The sequence below is a fragment of the Schistocerca gregaria genome, chromosome 4 (genome assembly GCF_023897955.1).
Source record: "Schistocerca gregaria isolate iqSchGreg1 chromosome 4, iqSchGreg1.2, whole genome shotgun sequence".
NCBI classification, from domain to species: Eukaryota; Metazoa; Arthropoda; class Insecta; order Orthoptera; family Acrididae; genus Schistocerca; species Schistocerca gregaria.
The window spans coordinates 91589484-91607831 of NC_064923.1; the positions used below are offsets into that span (position 1 = coordinate 91589484).

The 18348-nt window shown below is 44.5% G+C and overlaps 1 protein-coding gene and 1 non-coding gene across 2 annotated transcripts in view; both read right to left on the reverse strand.

Annotated features, from left to right (window-relative positions):
* Positions 1–18348, reverse strand: part of LOC126267611 (uncharacterized) — a 523505-nt gene that overhangs the window by 38438 nt on the left and 466719 nt on the right. The gene's annotated exons all lie outside the window — the stretch shown is intronic.
* On the reverse strand, positions 4407–4481 carry Trnat-ugu (transfer RNA threonine (anticodon UGU)). The gene has a single exon. It is a non-coding gene; the product is annotated as a tRNA-Thr (tRNA).

The following is an 18348-nucleotide window of genomic DNA, read 5'->3' on the forward strand; positions in this document are numbered from 1 at the left end:
TGAACAGTCATAGCTGCGAGTCCCTATTATTTTGACTTGGTAAGTAGTACAAATTGCTAGGGTTATGAAGCGACCCCACCACACAGTTTGCGTTACGATCTCAGTAATTTTAAACACTTAATATTTTGCACTTCTTACAGAAATATTACTCAGCAAAAGCTAACAAGGAAAGAGTGAGTGTTTCTTATCCAGATTTTCAGGCTGTTATCGCTCAGTGGTTACATGAGGTGGAAGATATTGAATACAGTGATGCTGAAACTGCCACCGAAAGTGATCCTGAACCCAACAGTGAAAACGACACTGAATCAGATCTGGATATATCAAATAGTGATGAGTGTGAACGAGTTAGAAGAGGAACAAAACAGAACACTTTCTATGGAAGCAACCACTTTAACAGGATAACAGTTGAACCTAAGAGAAACGTTCAAACGCCTGCTCACGATATTATAGTACATCTTCCAGCACTTACAGGGAATGGACAACGTCTTGGCCATTCTTCTACACCACTGCAGGTATGGGAATGCTTTTTTTCAGAGGACATGCTAACTGAAGTTGTAACACACACATGAGGAAATCAAACAATACAGAATTAAATATGATGATGAAATCAGGAATTGAGAGATGGTTCACTGACTGAAATGGCCTTCATTGGATTACTCTACTATACTGCAATTTTCAAATCCAATAAAGAGAATCTTTGCTACCGATGGTGCCCGTCGCGATATATTTCGCTGCACAATGTCATCGAAACTAATGTTAGTTCTGCTAACTTAGTGTTCTGGTTACCTGTCCTGTGCACTGACATAAATTCAGGCAGTGTTCTTTTGAGCGAAGTTAACTATTAACGTGTTTCAAATTCAAGTGTACGAGCCGAATGTTCAGCTTAGTGGCCGTTAGTGTTTCGGTTACCTGCCCCGGCCACTAACGTAATTTCAGGCAGCGTCATTTCCTCACCTGTTGTCGCGGTCCAACATGGTGTGTAATTTTGACAGCTAATACATACTCCATTGTGGATTATCACGTTTGTAACCTTTTCTGTTTGAGTTCTCATGCACTGATCGATGGCAAGCAAGTCGTTGCGTCGATGGGTCCGTGGCTGTCCCCTGGTTGGGTTCCGACGGATCAAGTATAGTTGGGCTCACCACCTGTCTCGCCTAAGTGAACGAGGGCAGACCGACCTCCCTGAAGGCCTTCTGAGTGCCACAGATGTTAAATTATCTGTTGTCAGCTATTTTAAATTTTAGGCTTATGGTGATTTGTTTTGTTTTCTTGAAATTTTACAAAATTAATTTTTAAATTTATCTTCCAAGCTTAAGCACTGCGGCCTTCTGCCTTTTGGGGTTTTAAATTATTTTATTGCTATCTTAATTGAATTTTTAAAATTTCTTGTTGTCCTTCTGTCTTTAAAGGTCTATGGTAATATATCCTAAATTTTTTGAATTTAGTTCTGGCCCTCAGCCATTTGTATTGCACTTTGCGTATGTGGTTTTTTAATTATTTTATTGCTATCTTAATTGGATTTTTATCTTGCTAAGATTTCTTGTTAGAGGCCTTCAGCCGTGAAACAGTTGCATTTGGTAAAGATTCGGCTATTACAATAAATGACAATTAGAAGCAGGAACTGACCCTAATCCTTGGCCCTTTTCACAATCCTATTACTTGCTCTGCCCAGCGGGTTTAGCGAGCGTTTCACATGCAGTGGTTTTAAAGTGTCGTCGTTCTGGGCTGTTTTAGTACTGTGGCCAATCTTTAACTTGTGCGTATGACTTCAGGGCATTTTCCGTGCAACACAAATCGCCAACTGTGTTTTTTATATTGAAGTAGACTTTATTTTAACTGTGCCACAATGAACGTCTCTGTGTACGTGTATGTTCTGATGTCCCTCGTTATCACCTTCTCGCTTTTATCTTCTTATTGAATGTATCACACAGCTGAAAATCAGCGGATGGTACCGCTGCCAGCTCTCCCATGCCCATATGGGGCAGGGAATGACATCATAGTAAAGGGGAAAAAAAGTTCCCACAGCGCGAAAACTGAATACCTCTGTCACAGTGAAACATTCATCTCCACAGTGAATTTGATTTTTTGCGGGAACAATTTCATTTCCTTTGACGCCTGAGTTACTACTCTTCTGTCATCAGCGCCGCACGGAAATGAAAGGAAGGCAGATGATAAAAGGAGCCGCGACGGTCCCTGATGAACTGAAACGCGCGCCCCTGCTCGTGCAGCGTCGGGCGGCCAAAGCGGTGAGCAGCCGGACGTGTAGACGCACAACTCACACAATATGCAAATAACGCCAGCGCTGGTGTGAAACTGCGCTTCTCTGGTGTAGTACGCAGTGTCACTGTAAAAGGAGTGTATCTCAAGATGACTTGTCTACTTGGAGACTGAAAAGCCTGGAAGTTTCGAAAATCTTTCAAGTTATGTCTACAGTCTACAGGAAGTCGCTAAGTGCTGTCATTCTGAACTCTGGGCGAAGACAATAACAATAATTTGGGCGTAAGTAATGCTGCCTCAATCTACACATACTGAGGTGATAAAAGTCATGGGATACCTCCCATTGTCGCTTCGGACCTCCTTTTGCCCGTCGTAGTGCAGAAATTCTACATCTACATCTATAATCCGTAAGCCACCTGACTGTGTTTGGCGGAGGGTACCTTCAATACCTCTATCGGTTCTCCCTTCTATTCCAGTCTCATATTGCTCGAGGAAAGAAAGATTGTCGGTATGCCTCTGTGTGGACTCTGATCTCTCTGATTTTATCCTCATGGGTCCTTCGCGAGATATACGTAGGAGGGAAGGTATATTCTCGAAACTTCAATAAAAGCCCATACCGAGCTACTGAGCGTCTCTCTTGCAGAGTCTTCCACTCTTCTATATATCATCTCCGTAACGCTTTCGCGATTACTGAATGATCCTGTAACGAAGAGCGCTGCTCTCCGTTGGATCTACTCTATCTCTTCTCTCAACCCTATCTGGCATGGTTCCCACAACGGAGAGCAGTATTCAAGCAGTGGGTGAACACGTGTACTGTAATCTACTTCCTTTGTTTTCGGACTGCATTTCCTTCGGATACTTCCAATGAATCTTAGTCTGGCATCTGCTTTACCGACGATTAATTTTATATGGTCATTCCATTTTAAATCACTCCTAATGCCTACTCCAAGATAATTTATGGAATTAACTGCTTCCAGTTTCTGATCTGCTGTATTGTAGCTAAATGATAAAGAATCTCTCTTTCTACGTACTCGCAGCACATTACACTTGTCTACGTTAAGATTCATTTGCCATTACCTGCACCTTGCGTCAATTCGTTGCAGATCCTCCTCCATTTAAGTACAATTTTCTATTGTTAGAACCTCTCTATATACTACAGCATCATCTGCAAAAATTCTCAGTGAACTTCCTATGTTATGCACAAGGTCATTTATATATATTGTGAATAGCAACGGTCCTACGACTCTCCCCTGCGACACACCTGAAATCACTCTTACTTCGGAAGACTTCTTTTCATTGAGAATGACATGCTGCGTTCTGTTATGTAGGAACTCTTCAGTCCAATCACACAGTTGGTATGATAATCCGTATGCTTTTACTTTCTTCATTAAACGACACTGTATCGAACGCCTTGCGGAAGTCAAGAAACACGACATCTACCTGGGAACCCTTGTCTACGGCCCTCTGACTCTCGTGGGCGAATAGCGCGAGCTGGGTTTCACACGATCGTCTTTCTCGAAACCCATACTGATTCCTACAGAGTATATTTCTAGTCTCCAGAAAAGTCATTATACTCGACCATAATACGTGTTCCAAAATTCTAAAACTGATCGACGTTAGGGATATAGGTCTACAGTTCTCCACGTCTGATCGACGTCCCTTCTTGAAAACGGGGATGACCTGTGCCCTTTTCCAAACTTTTGGAACGCTACCCTCTTCTAGAGACCCACGGTACACCGCTGCAAGAAGGGGGCAAGTTCCTTCGCGTACTCTGTACAAAATCGAACTGGTATCCCATCAGCTCCAGCGGCCTTTCCTCTTTTGAGCGATTTTAATTTAATTCGATGTGACATGGACTCAACAAGTCTTTGAAAATTTCGTGCAGAAATATTTATCCATGCTGTCTCTGTAGCCGTCCATAACAGCGCAAGTGTAGTGGGTGCAGTGTTTTGAGCACGAACTGACCTCTCGATTATGTCCTATAAATGTTCGATGAGATTCGTGTCGGGAGATCTGGGTGGCCAATCCATTCGCTCTAATTGTCCAGAATGTTCTTCAAACCGATTGCGAATAGTTGTAGCCCAGTGACATGCCGCACTTTCATATTTTTTATAAATGATGACTAACTGAAACTCTCAGATGCCGACAGGTGTTGTTGATATACCTCGAAGTGGACAGCTGAAAATGTGCGTCCCGACCGGGACTCGAACCCGGGATCTCCTGCTTACATGGTAGACGCTCTATCCATCTGAGCCACCGAGGACACAGATGAATAGCGCGACTGCAAGGACTTATCCTTTGCACGCTTCCCGTGGGACTCACATTCCCAACTGTCCACAATTCTACATATGTAATGTACCTTATAGACATTTGCCCATTCACTCATTACTCGCGCACGCTTTGGCGGTCGGGGCACACATTTTCAGCTGTCCACATCGAGGTATATCAACAACACCTGTCGGCAGCTGAGGGTTTCAGTTAGTCATTTATTCCAGGGAAAAGCTGCACGTTCATCAACAGCATTCTGTTCTTTCAAGAACAGTTACTGTCTTCGTATATATAGTTAAAGGCTACCCAGCCATTGACCTGCATCTGTGCGAATGCGCACAGGTTGCCCAAACTCTTACGGGAATCGCCAATGCGTGCGCAAGTAATGAGTGACTGGGCGACTGTCTATAAGGAACATTACATATGTAGAATTGTGGGCAGTTGGGAATGAGTGTCTCACGGGAAGCGTGCAAAGGATAAGTCCCTGCAGTTTTTGCCGGCACGTTAGCTCAGTGTGTTCGGTCAGAGGGTTAGCTGCCCTCTTGTAATAAAAAAACTGAGTGAATGAATCACTAACGAGCTCAAAAAGGGCGTCAGGGACGTCCGCCACGAACAATCGCAACAAACTATAACGAACAAAAACGAGCTTAAAAAAAATGAAGATGGATAGAGCGTCTGCCATGTAAGCAGGAGATCCCGGTCGAGGCACTCATTTTCAGCTGTCCACATCGAGGTATACAACACCTGTCGGTAGCTGAGAGTTTCAGTTAGTTATCATTTATTCCAGGGAAAAGCTGCACGGTCATCAGCAGATTTCTGTTCTTTCGAGAACAGTTACTGTCTTCACATATTTTTTATGGCTGCAAGTGGTCTCCAAGTAGGCGCACATCCACAGGACCCTATCGACTACTTGTAAATATAGCCCACATCGCTACAGAGCTACGACCAGCTTGCAAAATGCCCTGTTGAAAACTGGGGTCCATGGCTTCGCGGGATCTGCGCCACACTCGAACCCTTCCATCATCTCTTACCGACTGAAATCGGGTTTCATCTGACCAGGCCACGGTTTTGCAGCCGTTTACTTTTCAACTGATAAGGTCACGAGCCTATACTACTGGCCATTAAAATTGTTACACACGAAGATGACGTGCTACAGAAGCGAAATTTAACCGCCAGGAAGAAGATGCTGTGATATGCAAATGATTAGCTTTTCAGAGCATTCACACAAGGTTGGCGCCGGTGGTGACACCTACAACGTGCTGACATGAGGAAAGTTTCTAACCGATTTCTCATACATAAACGGCAGTTGACCGGCGTTGCCTGGTGAAACGTTGTTGTGATGCCTCGTGTAAGGAGGAGAAATGCGTACCATCACGTTTCAGACTTTGATAAAGGTCGGATTGTAGCCTATCGCGATCGCGGTTTATGGTATCACGACTTTGCTGCTCGCATTGGTCGAGATCCAATTATTGTTAGCCGAATATGGAATCGGTGGGTTCAAGAGGTTAATACGGAACGCCATGCTGGATCCCTACGGCCTCGTATCACTAGCAGTCGATATGACAGGCATCTTATCCGCACGGATCGTGCAGCTACGTCTCGATCCCTGACTCGACAGATGGGGACGTTTGCAAGACAACAACCATCTGCACGAACAGTTCGACGACGTTTGCAGCAGCATGGACTATCAGCTCGGACACCACGGCTGCGCTTACCTTTGACGCCGCATCACAGACAGGAGCGCCTGCGATGGTCTACTCAAAGACGAACCTGGGTGCACGAATGGCAAAATGTCATTTTTTCGGATGAATCCAGGTTCTGTTTACAGCATCATGATGGTCGCATCCGTGTTTGGCGACATCGCGGAGAACGCACATTGGAAGCGTGTATTCGTCATAGCCATACTGGCGGATCATCCTGCGTGATGGTATGGGGTGCCAAGGTTACACGTCTCGGTCACCTCTTGTTCGTAATGAGGACACTTTGAACAGTGGACGTTACATTTTAGATGTGTTACGACACGTGGCTCTGTCCTTCATTCGATCCCTGGGAAACCCTACATTTCAGCAGGATAATGCACGATCGCATGTTGCAGGTCCCGTACGGGCCTTTCTGGAAACAGAAAATATCGACTGCTGCCCTGGCCAGCACATTCTCCAGATCTCTCACCAATTGAAAACGTCTGGTCAATTGTGGCCGAGCAACTGGCTCGTCACAATACGCCAGTCGCTACTCTTGATGAACTGTGGTATCGTGTTGAAGCTGCATGGGCAGCTGTACCTGTACACGCCATCCAAGCTCCGTTTGACTCAATGGCCAGGCACATCAAGGCCGTTATTACGGCCAGAGGTGGTTGTTCTGGGTACTGATTTCTCATGATATATGCATCCAAATTGTGTGAAAATCTAATCCCATGTCAGTTCTAGTATAATATATCTGACCAATGAATACCCGTTTATCATCTGCATTTCTACCTGGTGTAGCAATTTTAATGGCCAGTATCACAGGTGTAGCGCTGCAGGCACTCGCGTCGGTCGTCTGGTACCACAACCCATTAGCGTCATAGTTCGCCGCACTCTCCTAACGGCGTCATAGTTCGCCGCACTGTCCTAACGGATGCCTTCGTCGTACGTCCCACATAATGGATAGCGGAATACTGAATTCCGTAACGAATTCCGAAATGTAATGTCCCGTGCGTCTATCTCCGACGTCCACTCCGTGTTCAGAGTCTGTTAATTTCCGTCGTGTGGCCATAGTCATATCGGAAACCTTTTCACATGAACCACCTGAGTACAAATGAGAGTTCCGCCAATGCACTGCCCTTTTATACCTTATGTACCTGACACTACCGCCATCTGTATGTGGGCATATCGCTGTTCCATGACTTCTGTCACCTGAGTATACACAGCTCCTAACTTCACGTCTGCATCTACATCTACGTGATTACTCTGCTATTCACAGAAAAGTGCCTGGCAGAGGGTTCAATGAACCACCTTCACGCTGTCTCTCTACCGTTCCACTCTCGAAAGGCACGTGGAATAAACGAGCACTTAAATTTTTCTGTGCGAGCCCTGGTTTCACCTATTTTATCGTGATGATCATTTCTCCCTATGTAGGTGGGTGCCAACAGAATGTTCTCGCAATCGGAGGAGAAAACAGGTGATGGAAATTTCATGAGAAGATCCCGTCGCAACGAAAAACGCCTTTGCTTTAATGATTGCCACTCCAATTGGAGTATCATGTCCCCTATTTCGCGATAATACAAAAGAGCTGCCCTTCTTTGTACTTTTTTGATGTCATCCATCAGTCCCACCTGATGCGGATCCCACACCGCACAGCATTACTCCAGAATAGGGCGAACAAGCGTGGTGTAAGCAGTCTCTTTAGTAGACCTGTTGCATCTTCTAAGTGTTCTGCCAATGAATCTCAGTCTTTGGTTTGCTCTACCGACAATATTATGTATGTGATCGTTCCAATTTAGGATATTTGTAATTGTAATCCCTAAGTATTTAGCTGAATTTACAGCATTCAGTTTGGTGTGACTTATCGCGTAGTCGAAATTTAGCTGATTTCGTTTAGTACTCTTGTGAATAACTTCAAACTTTTCCTTATTCAGGGTCCATTGCCACTTTTAGCACCATACAGATATCTTATCTAAATCATTTTGCAAGTCATCTTGATCATCTGATGACTTTACAAGACGGTAACTGATAGCATCATCTGCAAACTATCTATGACGGCTACTCAGATTGTCTCCTATGTCATCAATATACACTCCTGGAAATGGAAAAAAGAACACATTGACACCGGTGTGTCAGACCCACCATACTTGCTCCGGACACTGCGAGAGGGCTGTACAAGCAATGATCACACGCACGGCACAGCGGACACACCAGAAACCGCGGTGTTGGCCGTCGAATGGCGCTAGCTGCGCAGCATTTGTGCACCGCCGCCGTCAGTGTCAGCCAGTTTGCCGTGGCATACGGAGCTCCATCGCAGTCTTTAACACTGGTAGCATGCCGCGACAGTCTGGACGTGAACCGTATGTGCAGTTGACGGACTTTGAGCGAGGGCGTATAGTGGGCATGCGGGAGGCCGGGTGGACGTACCGCCGAATTGCTCAACACGTGGGGCGTGAAGTCTCCACAGTACATCGATGTTGTCGCCAGTGGTCGGCGGAAGGTGCACGTGCCCGTCGACCTGGGACCGGACCGCAGCGACGCACGGATGCACGCCAAGACCGTAGAATCCTACGCAGTGCCGTAGGGGACCGCACCGCCATTTCCCAGCAAATTAGTGACACTGTTGCTCCTGGGGTATCGGCGAGGACCATTCGCAACCGTCTCCATGAAGCTGGGCTACGGTCCCGCACACCGTTAGGCCCTCTTCCGCTCACGCCCCAACATCGTGCAGCCCGCCTCCAGTGGTGTCGCGACAGGCGTGAATGGAGGGACGAATGGAGACGTGTCGTCTTCAGCGATGAGAGTCGCTTCTGCCTTGGTGCCAATGATGGTCGTATGCGTGTTTGGCGCCGTGCAGGTGAGCGCCACAATCAGGACTGCATACGACCGAGGCACACAGGGCCAACACCCGGCATCATGGTGTGGGGAGCGATCTCCTACACTGGCCGTACACCTCTGGTGATCGTCGAGGGGACACTGAATAGTGCACGGTACATCCAAACCAACCCATCGTTCTACCATTCCTAGACCGGCAAATGAACTTGCTGTTCCAACAGGACAATGCACGTCCGCATGTATCCCGTGCCACCCAACGTGCTCTAGAAGGTGTAAGTCAACTACCCTGGCCAGCAAGATCTCCGGATCTGTCCCCCATAGAGCATGTTTGCGACTGGATGAAGCGTCGTCTCACGCGGTCTGCACGTCCAGCACGAACGCTGGTCCAACTGAGGCGCCAGGTGGAAATGGCATGGCAAGCCGTTCCACAGGACTACATCCAGCATCTCTACGATCGTCTCCATGGGAGAATAGCAGCCTGCATTGCTGCGAAAGGTGGATATACACTGTACTAGTGCCGACATTGTGCATGCTCTGTTGCCTGTGTCTATGTGCCTGTGGTTCTGTCAGTGTGATCATGTGATGTATCTGACCCCAGGAATGTGTCAATAAAGTTTCCCCTTCCTGGGACAATGAATTCTCGGTGTTCTTATTTCAATTTCCAGTAGTGTAGATCAGGAACAATAGAGGGCCTATAACACTCCCTAGAGGAACTACGGATATTACTTCTGTTTTACTCGATGACTTTCCATCTATTACTACGAACTGTGACTTTTCTGAGAGGAAATCACAAATCCAGTCCCACACCTGAGGCGATACTCCGAAGGCATGCAGTTTGATTAGAAGACGCTTGTAAGGAACGGCGTCTAAAGCTTTCTGGAAATCTAAAAATATGGAATCAATTTGACATCCCCTGTAGATAGCACTTATTACTTCATCGGTATAAAGAGCTAGTTGTATCTTACAACGATATTTTCTGAAACCGAGCTATGTGTCAATAATTCGTTTATCTCGAGGTACTTCATAATGTTCGAATACAATGTATGTTCCAAAAGCACTACTGCAAATAGACGTTAGTGATATAAGCCTTTAATTCAGCTGATTACTCCTACTTGCCTTTTTGGATACTGGTGTTTCTTCAGCAATTTTCCAGTCTTTAGATACGATCTTTCTGTGAGGGAGTGGTTTTATATAATTGCTAAGTAGGGAGCTATTTTATCAGCATACTCTGAGAGGAACCAGGTTATACAGGTTATTATAAATGACTGAGGCGATATCACAAACTCAATATAGCTACATTAATTGACATATTGTGACAAAACTCAAAACCTTTATAGAAAAACATAATAAGTTTTGTATTGTCGCAGTCGCACTTCAGATTTTTGCTGGGAGATGGCAGCGGTGAACAGTTAGGCAAGATGGCGAGAGGCGTCGAAAAAGCGTACGTTGTGCTTCAGACGTATTCACATCATCTACAGTAACCATGCAACGACACTCCACAACGAAGTTCAGTAAATATCTGCCAACTGCAAACTGCTTTCGGCAACGGTAGGCGCTGTTTAAAGCTTCAAGATGCCTCCGCGAGGGGAAATCGAAGCGTCGGCCTGCAGCGAATGACCACGCGCAGGCGAGTTTCGTACGTAGCTCGCAGAAGTCGACGAGCAGACCAAGCAGAGAGCTGCATTCTTCCAACATGAGTATGACGTATGAAGACATGCAAATCGAAGAGGTTGACAGTGTTAAATTTCTGGGATTACAACTCGATAATAAATTCAGTTGGGAAGGGCATACCACAGAATTGCTTAAGTACCTTAACAAGTCTGCATTTGCCGTGGGAATGATGCCAGATGTAGGAGATACAAATATCAAAAAAACTTGCACACTTTGCTTACTTTCATTCTATTATGTCGTATGGGATGATATTCTGGGGCAACTCATTAAACCGAGCAAAAGTTTTTAGGGTGCAAAAGCGTGTGGTACGAATCATTTGTGTTGTAAATTCAAGAACATCTTGTAGAAACTTGTTCCAAAAACTTCGTATTCTAAGTACAGCTCCTCAATATATTTATTCCTTAATGAAATTTGTTGCAAGTAATACATCTCTGTTTCCAACCAATAGCTCAGTACACAGTATCAATACGAAGAATCTACATAAAGGCCTAAAATCACTTACCTTGGTCCAAAATGGGGACCAATATTCAGGAAAACACATTTTTAATAAATTACCGGCAACCTATAAAAACTTTGTTCCAGAAAAAGCACGGTTTAAACAGAGTCTGAAAAACTTTTTGATAAGCAACTCCTTCTACTCCATAGATGAATATCTTAACAGAGACTGTTAAGTGATCTTAAGTAAAAATATGTTAGATTTCAGTTTTGACAAAACTTCGTCGCAACAGTCAAGATTCGGTATTTTGCGTATGATACATTTATTAATTGTGGATAACAGTGTTTCATTCTGACAGGGTGTTAATTCTGTAAATATTAGCTGTCCCAATTTACTGCATTGTATTAGCTTATTTTCGACTGTCGACTGGTCAGAGTAGTAAGTATTATATTGAATTGTTTTATGTCTTTATGTCATACTTTCTGACATGTTCCACACCCACGAGAATCATCTCATTTTTTGGGTCTATGGAACGAAAACTGAATCTAATCTAATCTAATCTACAACAACACGACATTTTAATGGTCTTAAGGATATGGCTGAAGCTGAAGCCTCGCCGCTTCTAATTGCTACAAGCCTTGACCCCCAATGACGAAGTCAAATCCTTTGAAATTTCAGCACAGTTGCAACAGCTTCAGTGATGAAGGAACATTTTTTTGTGAATGGCACATTGAATAAGCAGAATGTGTCAATTTGGAGGACAGTGAATCCTCACGCTATCCTGCGGAACATTTGAGATTCACCAAAAGTTAAGGTGTTCTTTTCAGTCTGACACTTTAAAGTTTACGGTCTCTGTTTTTTCTGCGATCAGATCGTCACAGGACATGCTGGAAAATTGGCTCATGCCACAACTGGAGACCAACAGTGCGGGCTTCATCTACCAACAGGTTTGGAGGTCCACCCCACTTTCATCACGATGTTATTGAATTCTTAAACAGAAAATTGACAAACCAATGGATCAGTCTCGGTCATGGCCTCCCTGCTTTCCCGACCTAACGCCATTGATTTTTTCATGTGGAGTTGTGTAAAAGCTTCGGCGTTTACGCCTCCGCCAGCAACGAACCTACCAGAAGCCCGATGGCGCATCAACAGTGCTTTTAAACAGATTGATAGGAACAGGCTGCGCCAAACGTGGAAAGAACTTCACTATCGACTTGTTATCTGCAGAATCAGTAGGGGAGCACATATCGAGCACTTACTGTTGTACCTCGGCTAGCCTCAGCAGTACCTCGTTCACTAGAAAGCAGGAGACAATCAGGGTAGCTGGGCACACTAAAGAATATCAATAGACGATGCTGGATTTGAATAATCAAACACATTTGTGTATGTTCTAAGAATCAGCCATGTAGAACGTAACAAGCATTTCCTACCTCTGAAGAAAGTCTTTTGTGAACTCGACAGTAAACAATTTTTCTAGCTTCACTGGTTCTCGCAGACCTAACTTACTACGACGTCGGCAGTCACTGTCCCGTGGAGCTGAACTTTCAAACGGAGGAGACGATGACACCACTTTTAACATGTCAAAAAAAAGTTCTTGAGTTTTTCTATGTGGATTCAAAGCCGTGTGACAATATGCCAAATAATAGAGTTACAGAAAATACGTTAAATCGTTTGTAATAACTTTGTACTGGACTTACCTTTAACGTAAGATTATACTGCTTAATGAGTGGATTACGACAGTATTTTAAATTCTTAAATTCGGTAAATAATTATGTGAAATCGTCATTTTTTCTGTTTTGTATCGTTCCTTAATTGCTTCAAAATTCATGGAAGTACGTTCCGTCTATGCAACTAACTGAAGGCAGTTTGTTTATTGCCATATGCGTTTGACTTTCATGTGCGAAGCATCTTCAGTGGTGTGTAATACACGTTTCTTTTTCTACATATGATTAATATATTATGTGGTAGTTACAATTTGTTATTATGTTACATTTTGCCATGTGTTTTTTTTGTCCTCTGCTTTTGTAGCACAAATTTCGTGAGGTGAAATTATCGTTCGTATTACTTACGATTTCCAGCGCTGTTAGGACATGTGTGTGGTCCTGGAGATGTGTTCATTACTCACCATCCTCATACTGGACGATTCCCAAGAAATTCATGCTTAACAAAATGTTATATTATGTACATCTTGAATTATCAGCATTTATTATGTAAGCGACGTATTGTAGCAAATGTGGGCGAAACAATCCCGGAAATCGGACAGTTGGAGCTTCAAAAAAATGTTCAAATGTGTGTGAAATCTTATGGGACTTAACTGCTAAGGTCATCGGTCCCTAAGCTTACGCACTAGTTAACCCAAATTATCCTAAGGATAAACACACACACCCATGCCCGAGGGAGGACTCGAACCTCCCCCGGGATCAGCCAGTTGGAGCATGGAGACTAATGAGCACATCTCCAGAACGACACACCATGCGCTACCACCGCTGGAAATCGTAAGTAACACCGAACGATTTCACCTCACAAAATTTGTGCTACAAAAGCTTATTCTAACCTGAAAAACTAAAAGAGGAAAACGTGGTAAAATGTAACAAATGACATATTGCAACTACCACATAACGTGTTTATCATATATGTAATTACACGCGACTGAAGGTGCTTCACAAATAAAAGATGCCAAGCGTGTATGGCAATAAACAAATTGCCTTCAATTAGTTGCATAGGCGGGACATACCTCCATGAATAAGTGAAATATGGTAATCAAATTCTTGTTGCCCCTTGTTAGATAGGCAACCTTCAGCTGAGCTGGGGTGACCAGCGCACAAATGGTTCACACAACTCTGAGCACTATGGGACTTAACATCTGAGGTCATCAGTCCCCTAGAACTTAGAACTACTTAAACCTAACTAACCTAAGGACATCACACACATCCATGCCCGAGAGAGGATTCAAACCTGCGACAGTAGCACTCGCCCGGTTCCAGACTGAAGCGCCTAGAACCGCTCTGCCACTCCGGCCGGCTGACCAGCTGATAGTACGAGGTTTTAAGCTGTTAAGTAATGTACGCTGTTAGGCTTTGTAAATGTCGTTGTCTTTTTCAAAGGAACCATCCTAGTAATAAACTTAGATGATCCTGGATTAATACGTCACACCTAAATCAAACGGCAAGATGCAGGGGATAAACACGTTCCTCCCGAATGCAAATTCAGAGCTTCAACTACAGAGCCAACCGGTTAATTTCGATTAGACGTCATTCACACTGTTTTAAGACTTGGTGCCTCAGAACACACTTTGCGACTGGCTGCTGAAGAGCTGATTTCACTGGCAACATAAAGTGCGTATACCGTCGTAACACTCTTTTTTTTTCGTGACAGCCACGAACTTACCTTCTACGTTTTCCTACAAAGTGCGGCGCTCGTATTTCTGATGTCCTCATTCCGTCGAATTTACGACATTGCGCACACGACTGGGAAACTGTAGCGCATAGTCCAGTCAAGATCGCCACCTGTGGAGTCCACCCCCGGTAGTTGAGTGGCCAGCGCGACAGACTGTCAATCCTAAGGGCCCGGGTTCGATTCCCGGTTGGGTCGGAGATTTTCTCCGCTAAGGGATTGGGTGTTGTGATGTCCTAATCGTCATCATTTTATCCCCATCGACGAGCAAGTCGCCGAAGTGGCGTCAAATCGGAAGACTTTCTCCTGGCGAAAGGTCTACTCGACGGGAGGCCCTAGTCACACACACACACACACACACACACACACACACACACACACACACACACACACACACACAAAAAAAAAAAATCTGCGCAGTGTGAGCGTGGAGAACGTCACTTTCTTATGTGTTTCTTGGATAAGTCGAAAACGCGTTTTCCAGCGAAAATGCTGCCCAGTACGAAATTACACTCCCCCTAGCAGTGTAGAACAGTGTGCAGAGATTCTGTGCATATGTGTTTCTTACGTCAGTATTAGTACTACCTCAAACCTGTATTCCATATAGTGTTAGCGCACTTGATGGAAAATAAACATCGCCTTCCATGTCCACGTACAGTGTCACAACTGATTCGTAAGACGCACTGCATAGGGTCAGTATAACTTTGTGAAAGAGTCTGTAGCTGCTTCTTGTGACGTAAAGGGGAGAATCATATGTTCACTCGTGAGTTTGCCACCTACAACCTTGGCCAACAGTACGGAGCACCCCAAGCAACTTTAACCGTTGAAAAAATTAGAAAATCAAATAAATAGAAACAATTTGTTCGAATTTATTATGTTTAATAGTAACACAATCTCAATTTGTTGTGTGCCAACCATTGCCCTTATTACAGCAGAAATTAGATAAATAGTACACTAGCTTTTTACAACCTTCGGCACTTATGGCGTTTCGCTCAAGGCGCTGACGGTCTTTTAATTCTTCGTTCGACTTGATTGCGCTTCAAAACAAGAAAGTTTCAGGTCCGGTGACTGTGCAGGCCAGTCCAGAAAACTCGACGTTACTCGTATTTTCCCGAAGCCAAGTCATTGTGCGGCCATTGTGTGGCAAGCAGAGGTTGAAAATACCGCTTCAGTTGTAAATTACTCTATTTTCACACGACCGGTTTCGGACTGTTATAAGCCCATCTTCAGGTGTCGTAGCTGTGTTGTGGTCCCCGAGCACCGGGAGTTCTGCACTTACTTATAGGCAGCACACCGCGCCTGGTGCACGCGGCGATAGGGGACCACAGCACAGATACGACACATAAGGATGGGCTTATAACAGTCCGAAACCGGTCGTGTGAAAATAAAGTAATTTACAACTGAATCGGTATTTTCAACCTCTGCTATCATGCCCAGTTGCGGATGTTCTTCCAACAGGATTGATTTATGGCAAATTGCGTTATCGTGCTGGAATTCAACTCGTCCATGATGGTGGCAAAAGATTTTGAAAGAGGGCAGTAAATAAGGACGTCTAGGTGCTTTTTAGGATCCATGCGGCTTTCAGATACGACCATTTGTCTCACTCCTGCAGCGCTCATGTAGCCCCAGATCATAGCGCTCCCTCCACCATGTTTTACGTTAGTTACCACATACTCTGGGTTACATCCTTCGCCCATTCGGTGACGGACATGCGTCACACCCGGTGTACGGAACATCTGAAATGTGAATAAACACTTCACGAGTTTTTGAATTAATACATTTTGTTTTCTACCCAAATTGGTATGTGTTGTTAGAGCACCAAGTTGACAAACTTACACGAATGTTTGCTTCTTCAGACCACACGATATTTGACCAATCTTGCTCGGTGAACGTTTAGCTTTTAGAGTCCAGTCATAACCAGCCTTTCCATTTTCGTCAGGCAGCTATGGCTTCTTTCTGGCTTTACAGCCTTTTAGACCAGCTTCCTGAAGTCAGCTACAAGTGGTGCGAGCAAACATTGTTTTGTTAAAACTTTCAGACAACTCAGCAGCGAGGTCTAATGAGTTTTTTTCCCTACTGTTTAACGACTCTCTTACTATCATTTGGTCTTCACGGTCTGTTCTGATCTGCTTGGTTCTGGGCGTAATAGCTTGCGACCCAGTGGTGGCGAATCGCCCAATAGCATCCTGTACAGATCGGCGTGAACATTTCATAGTTTACGAAATCGCCAGCTGCGATATCACCTGCTGACGCAAAATCTCTAGCTGTACTCGTTTTTCTAAACTAAATTCGTTTCTTTCATGCATAACACGGCGCTATCACTGATGTCACAGATCTAAACAGGAAAAAGACACTAGTTTAGTGATAGGAGTGCACAAGGATCGAATGTAGCGAACTCATTAGTACACAGAAAAATTTTCAAATGACAAATTTTAGTAGACCGTATGTGTTATTAATGGCTTCACGATGGACCATTGTTTTTGGCCTTTTTCGATGCCGATAAACTACTATTTAAACCATAGGATTTAATTACTGTTATGTATGTGGGACACACGCGAAGTTTCTAGGGTGATAAATACCTGTGGCCAAGGGTGTATAATAGAGGGAAGTATATAACCACAATCCGGTGACCCGCCTTACCTCGCACTCGCACACTCCACCCCCACCATCTCCACCCCGGTACACCCCCCAGAGCACAATACGTCGCCCAATACGGCTCGACTGCGCTTAGATGTAGTACACTTAATATTTGTTCTTAACCCTCTTCATTTAAAAGTAAACATTAATTTTATACGATCAGAAAACTAATTTTCAGAATTGGCGGTTTTTCCATTTTCTGCAACGTGGAACCTATTAGCTCTAGAGAAGAAATTAACAGAAATTTTTTGTTGGAAATTGAATGTATTTTAACTTTTACTGGGAAATATTTTCGCCAGAAGCCGGAGTTTTCCAACTACCCAAGAAAACAATAAAAATGTTATCTTTACACGCTCCCCCTCCCCATAGATGTTATGACGAATATGAACATGTAGCGAAAACTGAAAATTGCAGAACGAATTTTCACTCTGCAGCGGGTGTGCGTTGGTTTGAAACTTCCTAGCATTTTTCATCAGTGTGGCTGGTCGGGACTCGAGCCTGAGATCTTTGCATTTCGAGGGCAAATTTGCAAAATATGAGATGAGGCAGTGGTAGAGGTGAAGCTGTGACGAGGGCAGCTCAGCTGGTAGAGCACTTGCCCACGAAAGGCAAAGGGTCCAGGTTCGAGTTCCAGCCTGCACAGTTTTGTAGTCCATTGGGATGTTTCAACAGAAAATTTCTTTACTGTCATTGCACCTTCTCTGATTTTCTCCCTGTCGATCTATTCATTTCATTTGAGCATTATTAATTCATTCCATACGGTTGTAAGAACAGAATCAGGAAGAGCAACGCTGACTGTAGCAGGAGGTTTGCTCTCGGCGCAATAGTTCTGAGGAAGACTTCACTCCCACACCGTTGAGCCGTGGTAAAAATTGCTGTTTTGAAGAGCAAGCCGCAGCGCGTAGTGTGAAGGAGTCGCCCTCCTTTTCTGGCGGTGGCGCCGCTGTGGCAATCGCAGCTTTGGTGTCTCCCTCTGGTGGGAAAGGAGAAAGGTTGCCTGTTCACGTGCATTTAAGGGGCGCTATGAGCTCGCCAGTCGGTCAGTCTCTCGTCCCCAGTTTGCTAGTCTGTCTCTCGTCCGCATTTCTTATACAGTTAGTGTCTGTCTGTCGTTCGGATCAACCTTTAAGGCCAGCAAATGAGAGTCTTTCCACCCCGCCAGTAAGAGAACTCAGCGAGTGGTCGCCCGGTCGGGGCTTAGTTCCTGCA